Genomic DNA, 17,663 nt, shown 5'->3' on the forward strand with positions numbered 1-17,663 from the left:
CTGCCACTTACCCACACCGAGAGTCTCACACATCATCCCCACATCTCAGACTGGGTGGTGCAGTCAGGGATTCCCCCACAACCAATGTCCAGCTGCTTGAAATTTCTGCTTCATTGCATAAGGATGACCACCCAGCCCCATCTGTAGAAGCAGTGAACAATGTCAAAGCCAAAACACCAATAGTTCCATATCCCTGGAATGCCAATCACAGGATTATAGCCCAAGCACCAACATCTCCCAGTACTCTTTGCTGCCAGTAAAATGCTGCAGTGTGTCAGCCAGTCACAGTTCAATAACTAGCACCTCCACACCAATGCACAACAGAACTGGAACCTGATGACCCTTTGGCATTCCAGCTCACAAAAACTGATTCCAGAAATAACTCAGCGAGGCCAAAGCTGTAAAAGAACACTCACAATGAAGACAAGTGTTAGAAGAAAGATTGCTGATATATATCATTGAAGAGGTGTAATGCAGGGTGGACCAAGGTTGACCCAGATGGTTGATATACATCACTGAAGTTGGGGGAGAGAGAGACTGGACAGAGGTTGAACAAGATGGGCAGGGAATGAGCAAATGGAACCAGGTGGAGAAGAGTTCAAGAAGAATCAATGATGGTTCTCCAGCAATACACAGATACAGAATTAATAGTAAACACTACCATATAAAAGATCTTAAAATGACGAAGTTAGAACAAACAATAAGAACTTTGGCATTTACAATTTGACCCTCACCAAATTTTTATCAGCACACCATAGAAAGTTTCCCATCAGGACACTTCAACCCCTTGCATGGTAACGACTCTGCCCGTGACTGTGAGGAACTGCAGAGACTTTTGGATACAGATCAGCACATCACAGAAACCATTCTCTCCCCTAGACTTCCCAGTCCCTCGGTAAGCAGGCAGTGAAATCAAACATCCCCTCAACCTGGGACGTTCTTTCTCACCCACCCTAGTCAGGGAGAAGACACAACAGCCATAATGCTCAAGGACAAATGCGAGGAGCCTCAGGAATCGAGGCGAGTTGGGAGAAGTTAACGGGACTCAGTGGCCAACATCAGATTTCCCAACACAATATGGACGAAGCATCACCACACATCCTGGGTCTTTGAGACAATAACACGTGATCTTGCGTCGCACAGCAGAGGGCGGGGCAAATCTGCGGGAAGCAGCCTCACGTGACCTGTTGGCGGGACTGCCATTTCAATTCTGCGGAAATAGACAGCCTGGGCTGCTGGTTTGAATCGTTCAATGCAGATTCAGTGAAGTCTGCGCATTTTTGACGAGCCCAGATAACTGGGTACTAAATGAGTAATCGGCCCTCAGTTCCGGGCTCACGGCCAACATCGGATCTCCCCGCTCGGGATCGGTCTCTATACTCACAGATGGGAAAGTGACATCTTCGGCCCGCAAACAGTGATCCCGACGCCCGGGTCTCCGACTGAGAAAGCGAGGACGCTTTCCCAAATCCGCAGACGACCCGCTTCGGCACTGAGCAGGGAAGAAAACACTGCCCAACCAGCATTGTGAGCATGCTCGAAGTGATTATTGCATCATCCGGAGGGCGGGGCCTCGGAAACAGACGCGCAGATACTGCCCATCTGTGGTTAAATGGGAGGGGCGAACGGGATCACGTGACCGGTGTGTGTGTGTGTGTGTGTGTGTGTGTGTGTGTGTGTGTGTGTGTGTGTGTGTGTGTCTCTCTCTCTCTCTCTCTCTCTCTCTCTTCCTTCTCCTCCTCCTCCTCCTCCTCCTACCCTCCAACCCCACCCCAGGCAAAGCATTCCAGCTACCCATCACTCTGTGGAAATAAACAAACTTGCCCCTCACATCTCCTCTCACCTTAAATGTATTAGACATTTCAACCCTCAGGAAAAATATATTGTCTGTCCACTCTATCTATTCCTCTCATCATCTTATAAACGTCATTCCAGTCTCGCCTCAGCCTGCGCCGCCCTGGGTGTCCAACCTCTCGTTACAGCTCATGCCCTCTAATCCAGGCAGTATCCTGGTAAACTTCTTCTGCGCCCTCTCCAAAGTCCCGACATCCTTCCGAGAATGGGGGCGACCAGAACTGTATGAGATACTCCAGATGTGGTCTAACTAGTTTTATAAAGCTGTGTTATGAACTGTAACGATTTAGAAACGAACCAGCAGCAATACAGTTCACACTGGAATCTGGTTTTGATGTTAAATCCACTATTTTTACTAGTATCTACTTATAATGTAGTAACTTAACGAAATAAAGGAAAGTTTACAGTGTTATGTGTATATATGTGTAAATATAACTCCCAAACTATCGAGTCTGAGGGAACAAAGCTTAGAGTCTTCAGATGGTAAAGTAGGAAAATTCAGTAATCCACGGAATAAATGATGGGAGAGAGATATTTGTAATCCAGGGTGAAACGTAGAGAAAAGGCCGTTACATCAAAATAGCCGTCTTCGAAGTTCTTATCCGTTGAATCCGTCCACATACAAGTTATCAGCGAAAGTGACCTGTCACAGGAATACCGTCTTCCAGGGGTTACCACACAACACACCCAGGCAAGGGTTAACACAAGCGGTCCCCCAAAATATTCCAAAAATTCACTCCTATGGATTATACGAAGTGATAGCCACACACATTCGTTGTGGTTCCCTGTACCGATGATCAAGAGCATAGGAGAGTTCCAAGCCTCAGCTGTGACAAACTGAAGCTATCAGCTTTTCCAATCCCTCTCTCTCTCTCTCTCTCTTTAGACTGGCCGACTGCCTGTCTGCAGATCGCTCTCTCTCTCTTATGGTTAAATCCACAGTCAGCGCCGTCAGCCTGTGACTGACGTCATAGCACCGCCTCCTCACTCCGGCGCTCTTAAAGACACAGTCACAGTCCGACCGCAGGCTCGCAACAGCCGCAACACAACTTCCCGACTTTTCAACTCAGTGCTTCAACTAATAAAGACAACCACGTCATTTGCCTTCTTAACCACCCGATCAATCTGTGCAGTCTCTTTCAGGGAGCGATGAGCTTGGAGTCTAAGATCCCTCTGATCATCACCACTGTTCAGTGTTTTGAGTTTAACAGTGTACTGTCTCATACATTCGACCTACCGAGCTGCCAAGATGATCATCACTAATCAAATCTCACTGAGATTTCTCAGGTCCTGTTGAATTTATTGCCAAGTGCACAAGTACGGGAAGGTGCAGGCACAGAGAAACACTGACTTGTGGCAGCATCGCAGGCAAGTACATTCAGATAACACACGGAACACAAATTATACGATTCGCTGTCAGTAGCAATATATAAATATGATTTATGTCATTAACAATATATAAAATACAGTACATTCTGTCATGATCAAAATTAAAATGTGCGATAACAGACTTGGAAGTGTTGAATTTGATCCCTGTCTCCATTCCTCCTGTAGTCCACAACCAGCTCCTTTGTTTTTGTCACCATGAGGGAGAGGTTGTTTTCTTGACACCACTGTGTCGGGGTGATGACTTCTTCTCTGCAGGCTGCCTCGTTATTATTTGAGATTAGGCCAATTAATGTAGTGTCCTCAGCCAACTTAATTGGCAGATTGGAGCTGTGGGTGGCGACACAATTCATGGGTGCACAGAGAGGGCCAAGGAGAGAACGCTGTGGGGTATGTGTGCTGAGGGTCAGAGAAACAGAGGTGAGGGAGCACACTCTTACCACCTGCCGGCGATCTGACAGGAAGTCCAGGATCCAGCTACACAAGGCAGGGTGAAGGCCGAGGTCTCTGAGCTTCTTGTCGATACTTCACGACTTCGTATGGCTGCTGCTCTGCCCATGACTGCAAGGAACTGCAGAGAACTTTGGAGAGCAGAGAACATCCGAGAAACAAGCCTCCCCTCCATGGACTCTTCCTACACTTCCCCTGCCTCGGAAAAGCAGGCTATGTACACAAAGATCCTCACAACCTGGACATTCTTGCTGCAAACCCGCTCCCCCATCGGGGAAGAGATACAAAAGCCTTAAAGCGCGAACCACCAGGCTTAAGGACGGCTTCCTGTCTGCGGTTATAAACCAAATGAATGGTCTCCAGTTCGATAAAATGGACTCGACCTCACAATGTAACTCGACGTGACCCTGCACCATATGTCTATCTGCACTGCACTTTCTCTGCAGCCATAATGCTTTGTTACAGTTATTGTTTTGACATATATCAGCTCAATGTACTTTTATAATGTACAGATCTGGTGACTGAAGGCAGCTGCAGGTTCATGAGGGACTGTCACTGTCAGATTCTCCAGTTCTTGCGGCTGCTCATCGCACCCAGGACTGAACCCTGGTCACTGAGCATTGGAGGAGTCCGTTCTGCTGATGGTAGCCTTAAACTGGACTGATGGTTAATATTGTGAATCTGTGAAAGATAAATCAGTTCTGTATCAAATCCCATGTCTCAGGTACTTACTGTCTCTACCACACTCACAATGTACACTAGAGAGGCCACTCCTCCCATCTGGTCCCTGCCCATGTTTCTGTTCCATATCAGTATATCAAAATCTATCCCTGCCGTTCCCCTCTCACTCTCCCTGTGATGACAGGTTGCAACTAGTCATCACTCCGTGGGATAAGAGATTTCCCTTGAATTTCAGAGGATCATAGAAATATGCAGCACATTACAGACCCTTTGGCCCACAATGTTGTGACGACGTGCAATTTACTCCAGAAACTGCGTAGAATTTACCTACCGCACAGCCCTCTATTTTCCTAATCTCCACGTACCTATCTAAGAGTCTCTTAAAAGACCCTATTGTATCAGACTCTACCACCGTCACTGGCAGTGCATTCCACACACACACACCACACTTTGTTCAAAAAACTTAGCTCTGACATCTCCTCTGAACCTACTTCCAAGCAGCTTAAACATAACCCCCCACCCCACCCCGTGTTAGCCATTTCAGCCCTGGGAAAAGACTCTGGCGATCCACACGACCAATGTCTCTCATCATTTTGTACAGCTGCATGGATTTCCTGCATGCTTCTCTCCAGGCTGAATAACACGATGAGCTCACAGTGGTTTCAACGTTCTTCAGGGCTCTGGACTATGGTGGTTAAGCTCCTTCTTCCCTGCTTTTTTCAACGCTTTGTGTCATTTTCAATCATTTGAAAGGACTGTGCCATAGACAGCTGGGTTGTTGCAATGCGCCTCTAAAGTCTGACAGCAGATGAGCCAGTGAATCTTCGATGGTGCAGAGTCAGAAACCAAAGAGTTACCAGCCTGAGTCAGGGCTTTGGGGCTCCAGAAAGAGATGGGGTCTAGACTTTACAAGGAGGAGGAGGAAGAGGAATCAGACCAGCAGGACGTGGCCACAAATAAAAGATCAGAAACATATTGAAACTGTTTCATTGAAAAAAAAGTGGTTAATTTCTTCAAAACACTGGAGGAAATCAACAGATCAGGCCGCAACTGTGGAGAGGAATACGTTTAAGCCGAGACCCTTCAGCATGCCGAGTCTGTGTACTTTTCTGCTTAGTTGCTGCCTGAACTGCAGAGTTCCTCCAGCATTTTTGTGTGTATGTGTTTATATTTCCAGCAACCGCAGAATTTCTTTTGTTTTATATCTGCATTTCTAAGAAGGTTCTACTTTGGCATTAGACACGTGGAAAGTTTGTTAATATTAAGTGTATTGTTTATGGGAGCTGCTTTGTGCGTTAAAACAGCACTGAGTTTTCCCACGCACAAAAAAAGAGGTCTGGACATAGAGCTGGTGCTTGCAGAAACCTTTAATGGAAGCGTGTTTACCCAGAAGGCTCTGCGAACAATATTCGCCGTCGCTGAAGCACCGATCGAACGCATAGGCTGTTCCCGAATATCGCGCATGCGCGCAGTGCACAAAGGCCTCGAGAAGTCTGCTCCAGGTAAGAGATATTCCCCGGCTGCGGGTGGGAATTTTCAACACCGAATTCGGGACAATTGCTGTGAGCTCCGGACACCGTGGCCCGCAAGCCCGGGATAGTCCTGCTCTCTTCCCTCTCTCTCAGCACCACGATCCGCCCGGGGGAGATTCCGGCTGATGAGGGAATGGGAACTGATGGATCTCTCACACAGAGTTGAACTCCAGCTATCTAAATGCAAGGATTAGGAACTCGGAGAAAGGGGACAAAATCTTTTACATCAGCTGTTAAGAAAATCACCTTTGTTCTGCCTCCAATCACAAGCAAGGGATAATCTGCAGATATTGAAAATCCAGACAACACACACAAAATGCTGGAAGAACTCAGCATTAGTACTCCTTTCCATAAATGCTGCCCGGCCTGCTGAGTTCCTCCAGCATTTTGTGTGTGTTGCTTGTTCGACCTCTTCTTGTTCTGGACCTTTTTCACCCGTGAGGACATGTTTTGATCCATTCACTCTGTGAAAATAATGATATCAAACACCTTTGTCCTGGGCAACAAATAGCTTTCACATCACGAATGTGCCAGACTCCATTGAGACAGAATACTGCCCTTCATTTCATATGCATTGGCCGTCAGTCACCTGGGGGAGGGTTCAGGGGAAATATTTATGTACAATACAGAAACTGGTATTACCTGTGTGTATTGTGGCGATGCAAAAGTTGCTGGAGAATTTGCAAGTGGGAGGAAGTGGAGTGATATTTGGAAATCTGACTTTTTAAAGTGTCATTTAGCAAGCAAATCAGATATGGACGATGTGCAATAGCTGGAGTGAGAAAATCCTTCATAACCCTTTACGGGCCTGCTACATAGATTGTGTGAGAGTGCAGATGAACTTGATCAAACCCAGAGGATGTCTTATTAACAGTGATTTGCTAACTGTTAAAATAAATAACTCTGTATTTAAAATTCAGTGTGCACATATTGTTGTTACTGGGTAAAAATTGCACAGCACAAGATTTTTTGGCACACCGATCATTACAAATGAGGGGACGTTGGTGGGAAGGTGGGGAGACTTCCAGTGTCCTTGACACCCTCACGTACAAGATGTGCATCCGGCTGCAGCTTGTAACCCTGCACGTTAGGGAGTTGGAGCTGGAAATGGATGAATTCCAGATCATCTGGGATAGATATGACATGAAGAGCGGTGAGTTACACCCAAGGTGCAGGACACAGGAAACTGGGTGAGAGTCAGGAAGGGGAATGAGGTTAAATAGCCATCGCAGAGTACTCATGCGGCCATTCCACACTACAACAGGTAGACCACTGTAGAAACTGTTGTGGGGTGGGGGTGATTACCAAGCAGAGCAATGTCAAAGGGTTGATAGAGGATTTGTTAGTTCAGGAATTAAAACTAGCAGAGATCAAATATCCTAGTGGTAAGTCTTGCTAGTGCTAGTGTGTGGTGGGGGGAGGTGGAATTAAAGTTCCAGAGGGGATTAGAGTCAGACTACCAGAACAGATAGTGGAGAGGGCGAATTGAAATAACTTGTATCCTTAATATACATGAGGAGTAGAAATCTTTATATTATTTCTCCATCTAAATGTGCAATGTGTAATTTATAGTAATTTATAATAAATAGTTTGTACATAGGACAGTCATTATAACATAGAAATACAGCTGCATCAGCGTGAATTAATCAGTCTGATGACTTGGTGGAAGTAGCTATCCAGGAGCCTGTTGGTCCTGGCTTTTATGCTGTGGTAACATTTCCTGGATGGTAGCAGCTGCAACAGTTTGTGGTTGGGGTGATTCAGGTCCCCAATGATCCTACGGGCCTTTTTACGCACCTGTCTTTGTAAATGTCCTGAACAGTGGGAAGTTCACATCTACAGATGCGCTGGGCTATCCGCACCACTCTCTGCAGGCTCCTGCGATTGAAGGAAGTACAGATCCCATACCAGGCAGTGATGCAGCCAGTCAGGATGCTCTCAATTGTGCCCCTATAGAAAGTTCTTAGGCATTGGGACCAATACTAGACTTCCTCAAGCATCTGAGGTGAATGGGGTGCACAGCCACATACCACACAGCCAGTATGTACAGACCAAATGAGATCCTCGGTGATGTTTATGCCGAGTAATTTAAAGCTGTTCACTCTCTCAACCCCAGATCCATTGATGTCAATAATGATCAGCCTGTCTCCATTCCTTCTGCTGTACAGCCGTCCCCAACCACCGGGCCGCAAAGCATGTGCTACCAGGCCGCGAGGAAACGATATGAGTCAGCTGCACCTTTCCTCATTCCCTGTCACGCACTGTTGAACTTGAACATTGGGTTGTTAACTGTCCCTTATTTGCTGGGACATCCCGTATATTGGGCTAGATTGGTTTGTCCCATACGGATTGTCCCGTATTTCCCCCGCTAAGGTAGAGTGTTCCTATGAAACCATTCATGCCGGAATGGCGTGAAGCGAAGAAGCAATTACCATTAATGGGAAAAATTTATGCGCATTCCCAGACCCAAAAAATAACCTACCAAATCATACCAAGTAACATATAAAACCTAAAATAACACTAACATATAAAAACGTAGTAAAAGCAGGAATGATATGATAAATACACAGCCTATATAAGGTAGAAATAATGTATGTACAGTGCAGTCGGGAAGATTAAGCCAAAGCCGATTTGTGGTAAAAAAAAAATGGCACGTACGCACATGCACACACAGTGTCCGCGCAAGGCTTCATGGTCATTGTAGTCTTTCTCGGGGTAAACACAAGTGACCCATATTTGACTGCTACTTTTGTCCCTTATTTGGGAGTGAGAGAGTCGGTAACCCTAACTGTAAAAGACATGTTGAGGTGAGTTTAACCCTACTTGAACACTGCCCACCCCCCGACCCCCAGGTCGGCCGGTCCGCAAGAATATTCTCAATTTTTCACCGGTCTGCGGTGCAAAAAAGGTTGGGGACCCCTGCTGTAGTGCACAACCAGTTCCTTTGTTTTTGTGACATTGAGGGAGAGGTTGCTTTCTTGACACCCAGACAGATGTTGCTCAGACAAAGTCATCAATCAAAAGGTTGAGCATGGTGTGATGAATGTGCTGAGCTGTGTATATCACAATGCAGGAAGCATCATAGGAAAGCCAGATGAGCTCAGGGCATGGAAACATGATATTATAGCCATTTCTGGGACTTGGTTGCACCCAACAGTCTGAGGGATTTTGAGGAACGAATTTGTAGAGAGATCGCAGACCATGCCAAGAAACAAAGGTTGATTCAGTCAGTGATTATAACTTTCCATATATTGACTGGGACTCCCATACTTAAAAAGGACTAGATGGGGTAGAGTTTGTCAAATGTGCCCTTAATCAGTACATAGAACTCCTGACGTCGAAGTATGCAATAGGCTGTCAGGGAATGATCCAGGGCTGGTGACAGAAATTAGTGATCATAATGCTATGAGATTCAAAGTATATATGGAAAAAGAGAGGTTTGGACCATGAGTTGTGATTCTAAATTGGAGAAAGATTAATTTTGATGGTATCAGAAAGGATCTAGAGGAACAGATTTGTAGAGAGATTGCAGACTATGCCAAGAAACAAATGTTGATGTAGTAAGTGATTATAACTTTCCATATATTGACTGGGACTCCCATACTTAAAAAGGACTAGATGGGGTAGAGTTTGTCAAATGTGCCCTTAATCAGTACATAGAACTCCTGACGTCAAAGTATGCAATAGGCTGTCAGGGAATGATCCAGGGCTGGTGACAGAAATTAGTGATCATAATGCTATGAGATTCAAAGTATATATGGAAAAAGAGAGGTTTGGACCATGAGTTGTGATTCTAAATTGGAGAAAGATTAATTTTGATGGTATCAGAAAGGATCTAGAGGAACAGATTTGTAGAGAGATTGCAGACTATGCCAAGAAACAAATGTTGATGTAGTAAGTGATTATAACTTTCCAAATATTGACTGTGTCTGCCATACTGTAAAAGGTCTAGCTGGGGTAGAGTTTTTCAAATGTGTCCTTAATCAGCATGTAGAATTCCCAATGTAGAAGTGTGCAATAAGATATTGGGAAATGATCCAGGGCTAGTGATGGAAATTAGTGTATGGGAACACCTTGTATCGACTGATCATAATGCCATGAGATTCCAAGTAAATATGGAAAAGAGAGACCTGGACCACGGGTTGAGATTCTAAATTGGAGAAAGGTCAATTTTGATGGTATCAGAAAGGATCTGACAAGTGTGGATTGGGACAGGCTGTTTTCTGGCAAAGGAGTACTTGGTAAGTGGGCATCCTTCAGAAGTGGAATTTTGATGTGTAGAGTTTGTATGAGCCTGCCAAATTAAAAGTTGAAGGTAACTGGTTCAGAGAATCTTGGTTTTCCAGAGATATTAAGGCCCCAGATATCTTGTTCCTCTGAATGCCTCAGACTGTTGGATGCTACCAAGTCTCATTAATAACTGCAAATCATAATTCAATGCCCTGAGCATATCTGATTTTTTTAGTAGTTGTCTTCTGTTAGTTTTAAAAACTTTCCAATAGTTTTTGTTCTATTATTTGCCATCTCTTTGACTTTTATGTTGGCTTTGGCTTCTCATTTCAGCCACGGTTGTGTCCTCCTGCCTTTCCAATGCTTCCACTTCTTTGGAATGTATCTATCACTCACCTCCTGAAATTCTCCCAGAATCTCCAGAAATTGCTGCTCCATCATTAATCCTACCAGTCTCCCCTTCCAATCAAGTTTGGCCGGCTCCTCTGTCATAGGGACATGGAGAGGATCTGTTAAACAGGCCATTCAGCCCATCGAGACAATGCCTAAAATATTTAAACTCTCTGATGCAACGTCCCACACTGGGACCACAGCCCTCCATACCCCTACCATCCAGGTACCCATCCAAACTTCTCTTAAATAGTCAAATTCAGCTGGCACGAGCCACTTGTGCTGGCATCTCATTCCACACTGTCACAACCATTTCAGTGAAGAGTTTTTTCTACATGTTCCTCTTAAATTTTCACCTTCCCCATTTGCCCATGACCTCTGGTTGTCATCGCACCCAACCTCAGTGGAAAAATCCTGCTTGCATTTACCCTATCTAAACCCTCATAATTGTGTATACTTCCTACAGTTTCTATCTTTAACTTTTATTCTGACAAGCACATATCCAAAATTTTTCAAAATTTTGCTTTAAAGGCCTCCCATTTACCATAAAGCAGCCTGTCCCAGTCCACAGTTGCCAGATCCGAGTGTCATAATTCCAGGTGTTGATCCATGCCCTGAACAAATCTGCCTTTCCTACGATTCTCCTGGTATTGAAATATACAGGGTTCAGCATATTCACCGCACCATGCTCAACTTTTTCATTTCTGACTTTGTCTGAGATCTGAACAACATCTGTCTCCAAAACCCCTCCACTCTCTGCTCTGTTATTCAGACTCCCATTCCACCTTCAAATTTAGTTTAACACCCCCGCCACATCCCACCTCCCACCATGCAGCTCTATCACCCCTTTGGCTTTCATCTCCCAGATCAATAAAAAGCTGGTGCATACCAGGTACAGACAGATCGGAACAAATGGGGTACTTATGAAGTACATGAAATTCAAGTGAACACTTATGAAAGAAATAAAAGAAGGTATGAGGTTGCCCCAGCAGACATGGATTCTGCAGATATGTTAAGAGCAAAAAGATTGCAAGGGAAAAAATTAATCTTCAGCAAGATCAAAATGATAATCCATATGAGGAGACAAAATAGATGTGGGAGATATTTTTTGCATCCGTATTTACTCAGGAGATGGACACAGAGTCTATGGAAGTGAGGCAAAGCAGTATCAACTTCATGGACCTGTACAGATTACAGAGGTGGGCGTGTTTGCTGTCTTATGGCAAATTAGCGTTGATAAATCCCCAGGGCTTGACAAGTTGTTCCCTGGGACCCTGCAGAAGACAGGTGCAGAAATTGTCGAGGCCCAAGCACAGATATATAATTCACCCTTCGTGACAGGTGACGGACTGGAGGATTGGAGGACAGCCAATGTTGTTCTGCTGTTCAAGAAAGTCTCTAAAAATAAATGAGGAAATCTTATGTTGGTGAGCTTGACATCAGTAGGGGGAAAGTTATTGCAACACATGTGCAGGAACCAGATGTATAAGTATTTGGATGGATGTGGACTGATTAAGGATAGGCAGCATGGCTTTGTGCATGGCAGGTCACGTCTAGCCAATCTTACAGATTTTCTCGAGGAAGTTACAAGGAAAGTGGATGAAGGCAAAGCAGTGGATGTAGTCTACATGGACTTTTGCAAAGCACTTGACTAGGTCTCATATGGGTGATTGGTCAAGAAGGTTCAGTCACTCAGCAATTAAGATTAGACATTAAATTGGATGACGCACTGAAGCCAGAGTGTGTTGCAGATGTTTGTCTCTCTGACTGCAACCTGTGACTGGTGGTGTGCCATAGAGATCAGTGCTGGGTCTGTTATTGTTTGTCATCTATATCAGTAATCTGCAGTGAGGAAGGTTTTCAAAGCTTGCAGAGGGATTTGGACCAGCTGGAAAAATGGGCTGAAAAATGACAGATGGAGTTTAATACAGACAAGTGTGAGGTATTGCATTTTGGAAGGACAAACCAAGGTAGAACATACAAGGTAAATGATAAGGCACTAAAGAGTGCAGTAGAACAGAGTGATCTGTGAATGCAGATACAAAATTCCCTAAAAGTGTCATCACAGGTAGATAGGGTCATAAAGAGAGCTTTTGGTACATTGGCTTTTATAAATCAAAGTATTGAGTATAAGAGTTGGAATGTTATGGTGAGGTTGTATAAGGCATTGACAAGGCTGAATTTGGAGTACCGTGTACAGTTTTGGTCACCTAATTACAGAAAGGATATTAATAAGATTGAAAGAGTGCAGAGAAGGTTTACAAGGATGTTGCCGGGACTTGAGAAACTGAGTTACAGAGAAAGGTTGAATAGGTTAGGACTTTATTCCCTGAAGCGTAGAAGGATGAGGGGAGAATTGATAGAGGTATGTACAATTATGATGGATATAGATAGAGTGAATGCAATCAGGCATTTTCCACTGAGTCTAGGGGAGAAAAAAAAAACAGAGGACATGGGTTAAAGGTGAGGGGGGAAAAGTTTAAAGGGAACATTAGGCTTCTTCGCACAGAGAGTGGTGGGATTATGGAATGAGCTGCCAGACAAGGTGGTAAAAGCGGGTTCTTTTTTAACATTTAAGAATAAATTGGACAGATACATGGATGAGAGGTGTGTGGAGGGATATGGTCCAGGTGCAGGTCAGTGGGACGAGGCAGAAAATGGTTCAGCACAGCCAAGAAGGGCCAAAAGGCCTGTTTCTGTGCTCTAATGTTCTATGATAACATGGTTAGCTGGAGCAGCAAATTTGTGGATGAAACCGAGACTGGGGGTTTAGCAGACTGTGCGAGGACTATCATGGCTTTGCAGTGCAAACTGGAGCAGCTGGAAAAATGGCCTGAGAATTGGAAAATAGAATTTAATGCAGACAAATGTGAGGTGTTGAACTTTGGTAGGACCTACAAATGTAGGTCTTTCTCAGTGGCTGGTAGGGCATGGAGGAGTGTTGTTGAAGAAAGGGATCTGGGAATACAGGTGTATATTTTAGTGGAAGTGGTGTCACAGTTAGATAGGGACAGAAGGAAAGATTTTGGCACGTTGGCCTTCATAAATCAAAGTACTGAGTACAGGAGGTGGATGTTATGTTGACTTTGTACAAGACATTGGTGAGGCCTAATTTGGAGTATTGTGTGCAATTTTGGTGACCTACTTACAGGAAAGATGTTAAAGAAGTTGAAAAAGTTCAGAGAAAATTTGCAAGGAAGTTGCCAGGTCTGGAGGATTTAGGTTATGAGGAGAGATTGAACAGGCCAGGGCTTTATTCCTTGGAATGTAGAAGATTAAGGGGAGATTTGATGGAGGTGTACCAAAATAATGAGGGTTATAGATAGGGTAAATGCAAGCTGGGATTGGGTGGGACTACAACCAGAGGCCATGGGTTAAGGGTGAAAGGTGAAATATTAAGGGGAACATGAGGGGAAATTTCCTCACACAGAGGGTCATCCAGGTGTGGAATGAGCATCCAGCACAACTGGTGTATGTGAGCTCAATTTCAACATTTATGAAGTTTGTATAGGTACTGGGATTGTAGGGGTATGGGAGTGGAAAGTTTAAATAGTTCAACACCAACTATATGGGCCAAAGGGCCTGTTTCTGTGTTGTACTTTTCTATGACTGTGACAAGAACCTTCAGTAATACTAATATTCACTCGAATTCCTTTTAACAGCTGTGCAGACCAACCATACATCTGAGTAGGAGATATTTACATGGCATTAAAACTGTGGCACTTTCAGTTAACAGTACATAAAGAAAATCTGAGCTGCACATTAACAAAGGCTATTTGTGTGAGAGTGCTTCAGTTACTGTGAGGCCAGGCAATGCCGCTCAGGCAGAACAGGGAATAACACCAATGGACAGAGTCAAACCGAACCAGGTCACAGATTGGAGTTGGCAGAAATGCCCCATTCTTATAGAGACAGGAAGAGCATCAGAGAATTTGATGGTCATTCCAGTCACCAGCACTGTGACCAGCTAGAAGATGATTTCTCTCTCCAACTTGGGTTGAACTTCACATTAATAGTGCGATGTCACACCTTGGCAACTAAAGTGATCTTATCTGAAATGTTATCCTTCACCCATTGATGGATTTTGTAAATCTTTTTTCAGGTTTAAAAAGGACAGGGAATTTGTCTTTGGGAATCTCGAACACGGCACGCCAATTTTGCTGTCTCTGTCTCGATATTTAAGAAGTGGAGCAAGGGATTCACTCGATCATCTTTCCTGCTCAGTCTGTGGGGAGGGATTCACTCGATCATCTGACTGACTGGCATGCCCGTCATTTTACACAGGGAGGAACCCATTCGTCTGCTCAATGGATTCAGTGGGAATGGATTCAGTCATCTGAACTGAAGGTACATTAGCAAGTTTACACTGGGCAAGGCCATTCATCTGTTCTGTGTGTGAGAAGGGATTCAGTCGGTCTTCCCACCTGTGGACACACCGGTCAGTTCACACTGGGCAGAGGCTGGTCATCTGCTGAATTTGTGGGGAAGGATTCACTCGGTCATCTGACCTGATGGCTCACCAGTCAGTTCACACCGGGGAGTGGACGTTCTCTTGCTCGGATTGTGGGAAGAGATTCACTTGCTCATCTAAACTGAAGGTACATCAGAGAGTTCACGCTGGAGAGAGGCCGTTCACCTGCTTGGTCTGTGGGGAGGGATTCACTCAGTCATCCAACCTACAGAGTCACCAACGAGTTCACACTGGGGAGAAGTCATTCACCTGCAAAGACTGTGGAAAGGGATTCGCTAAGTCATCCACCCTATTGGCACACCAGTCAGTTCACACTGGGGAGTGGCCATTCACCTGCTCAGAATGTGGGAAAGGATGCACTCAGTCATCTGATCTGCTGGTACACCAGCGAGTTCATACTTGGGAGAGGCCATTCACCTGCTCAGACTGTGGGAAGGGATTCAATCAGTCATCTCACCTACTGACACACCAGTCAGTTCACACTGGGGAGAGGCCATTCACCTGCTCAGAATGTGGGAAAGGATGCACTCAGTCATCTGATCTGCTGGTACACCAGCGAGTTCATACTGGGGAGAGGCCATTCACCTGCTCAGACTGTGGGAAAAGATTCAGTCATTCATCCAACCTAATGGCGCACCAGCGAGTTCACACTGGGGAGAGGCTGTTTACCTGCTCAGTCTGTGGGAAGAGATTCACTCGGTCATCCAACCTAATGGTGCACCAGCGAGTTCACACTGGAGACAGACCGTTCACCTGCTCAGACTGTGGAAAGGGATTCACTCGGGCATCTCACTTACTGACACACCAGTCAGTTCACACTGGGGAGAGGCCATTCACCTGCTCGGTCTGTGGGAAGAGATTCCGTCGGTCATCCAACCTCAAGACACACCAGCAAGTTCACACTGGGGAGAGGCCAATCACCTGCTCAGACTGTGGGAAGGAATTCACTCGGGCATCTCACCTACTGAGACACCAGTCAATTCACACTGGAGAGAGGCCGTTCACCTGCTCAGAATGTGGGAGAGGATTCATTCAGTCATCCGAACTATTGGCACACAAGTCAGCTCACAGTGGGGAGTGGCCATTCACTTGCTCAGAATGTGGCAAGGGATTCACTCGGTCATCTAATCTGCTGGCACACCAGCGAGTTCACACTGGGGAGAGGCCATTCACTTGCTCAGACTGTGGGAAGGCATTCACACATTCATCCAACCTACAGAGACACCAGCGAGTTCACACTGGAGAGAGGCCATTCACCTGCTCAGACTGTGGGAAGGGATTCACTCGGGCATCTCACCTACTGAGACACCAGTCAGTTCACACTGGGGAGAGGCCGTTCACCCGCTCAGAATGTGGGAGAGGATTCATTCAGTCATCTGAACTATTGGCACACCAGTCAGTTCACACTGGGTAGAGGCTGTTCACCTGCTCAGACTTTGGGAAGAGATTCTCTCAGTCACCTCAACTGTATGTGCATCATTCAGTTCACACTGGGGAGAGGCCGGTCAAGTGCTGTGAATGTGGGAAGAGATTCACTTAGTAATCTAACCTTGTGACATATTACCGGGTTCACACTTGGGAGAAAGTTTCAATAAGCTGTATGCTGGATATTTGTCTATCACTGTTGCTGATGCAATTTCGAGAGTGACTGTCAGTGCTGAACTCTGCAATTATTGCTGCTGCTCACCACACCCAGTCCTGCACCCTGGCCACTGGGCATGGGAGGAGTTTCTTCTGCTGCATATTCACCTTTAATGGGACTGGAGTTTAATATTCTGTGTAGTGTTCTTAGTAATATTAGTTGGACTGTTAACTGTTAATTGCTAATTACAAAATGGCTTCTCTGAAGTGTTATACTAAAACGGCTTCCCGTACTGTTTGCTGCTGAGTAAGGGGTTCTCTGTAACAGCATGTTTGGGTTATAATTAGTGATAATGGAAATTGTATTCATTTGCCAGCCAATGGAAGTCATGATATGCTATCTTGCATGTGTGTGCTGAGCTGAGGATCGGGGGCTTTTTCAGGAGGCAAGCGGAGAGGATGGATGTGTGGGGAACGGACAGCGGTTCCAGGGCGGCAGATACCAGACCTCGGGGGTTCGGATGGTGGCCAGAGTCTTGGAAGGACATTTTGGATGGAATCGGAGGTGTGAGCTCCAACGTATTAAAATATTAGGTGCACAAGACTGATAAGTTACTTATGTGGCGCCTTTTCTTTTAGTTGTTTCTACAACCCATCATTATGAATTGCTATAAAGTATGTTCCGGTGGGATGAAAGACGTTACATTGTGGGGGCTCGTCCAGGATTTGAATTCTGTCAGATACAGAGTAAGTCACCGGGTTTAAATTAGGGGAGATGGACTCGGATAAGATTGAACTTTGGTGTGAGATCGATGATGTCCCAGTTAATCATGCCTGTGTACTAAGGGGGTGGACATACGTACTCCGGACGATGTGTTAATTCGATGTTTGACTATGGTCAGAGCTATCGGTAAAGTTGAGATTGTAAGCAGAAATATTGGTAAAATGTGGGACTCAGCCTTTGTGCTGGTACAGACGGGCGCTGACGTCAAGGAATTGGGACTGCAGCCGTGTACCAGTGACGTAGGTGAGGCGGGTCTATGGGGCGTGCACACTGTCATGGAGGAAGGGTTTGAAGGGACACCAGT

General features: G+C 45.3%; 1 long non-coding RNA gene across 1 annotated transcript; it reads left to right on the forward strand.

The window, feature by feature from the left end:
* Positions 1–5,843: 5,843 nt before the first annotated feature.
* LOC140207670 (uncharacterized) lies at positions 5,844–17,166 on the forward strand. Its single transcript, XR_011888614.1, has 3 exons — positions 5,844–5,873; positions 14,626–14,870; positions 16,953–17,166. It is a non-coding gene; the product is annotated as an uncharacterized lncRNA (long non-coding RNA).
* The last annotated feature ends 497 nt before the right edge of the window (positions 17,167–17,663 follow it).

The sequence above is a fragment of the Mobula birostris genome, chromosome 13, assembly GCF_030028105.1.
Source record: "Mobula birostris isolate sMobBir1 chromosome 13, sMobBir1.hap1, whole genome shotgun sequence".
NCBI classification, from domain to species: domain Eukaryota; kingdom Metazoa; phylum Chordata; class Chondrichthyes; order Myliobatiformes; family Myliobatidae; genus Mobula; species Mobula birostris.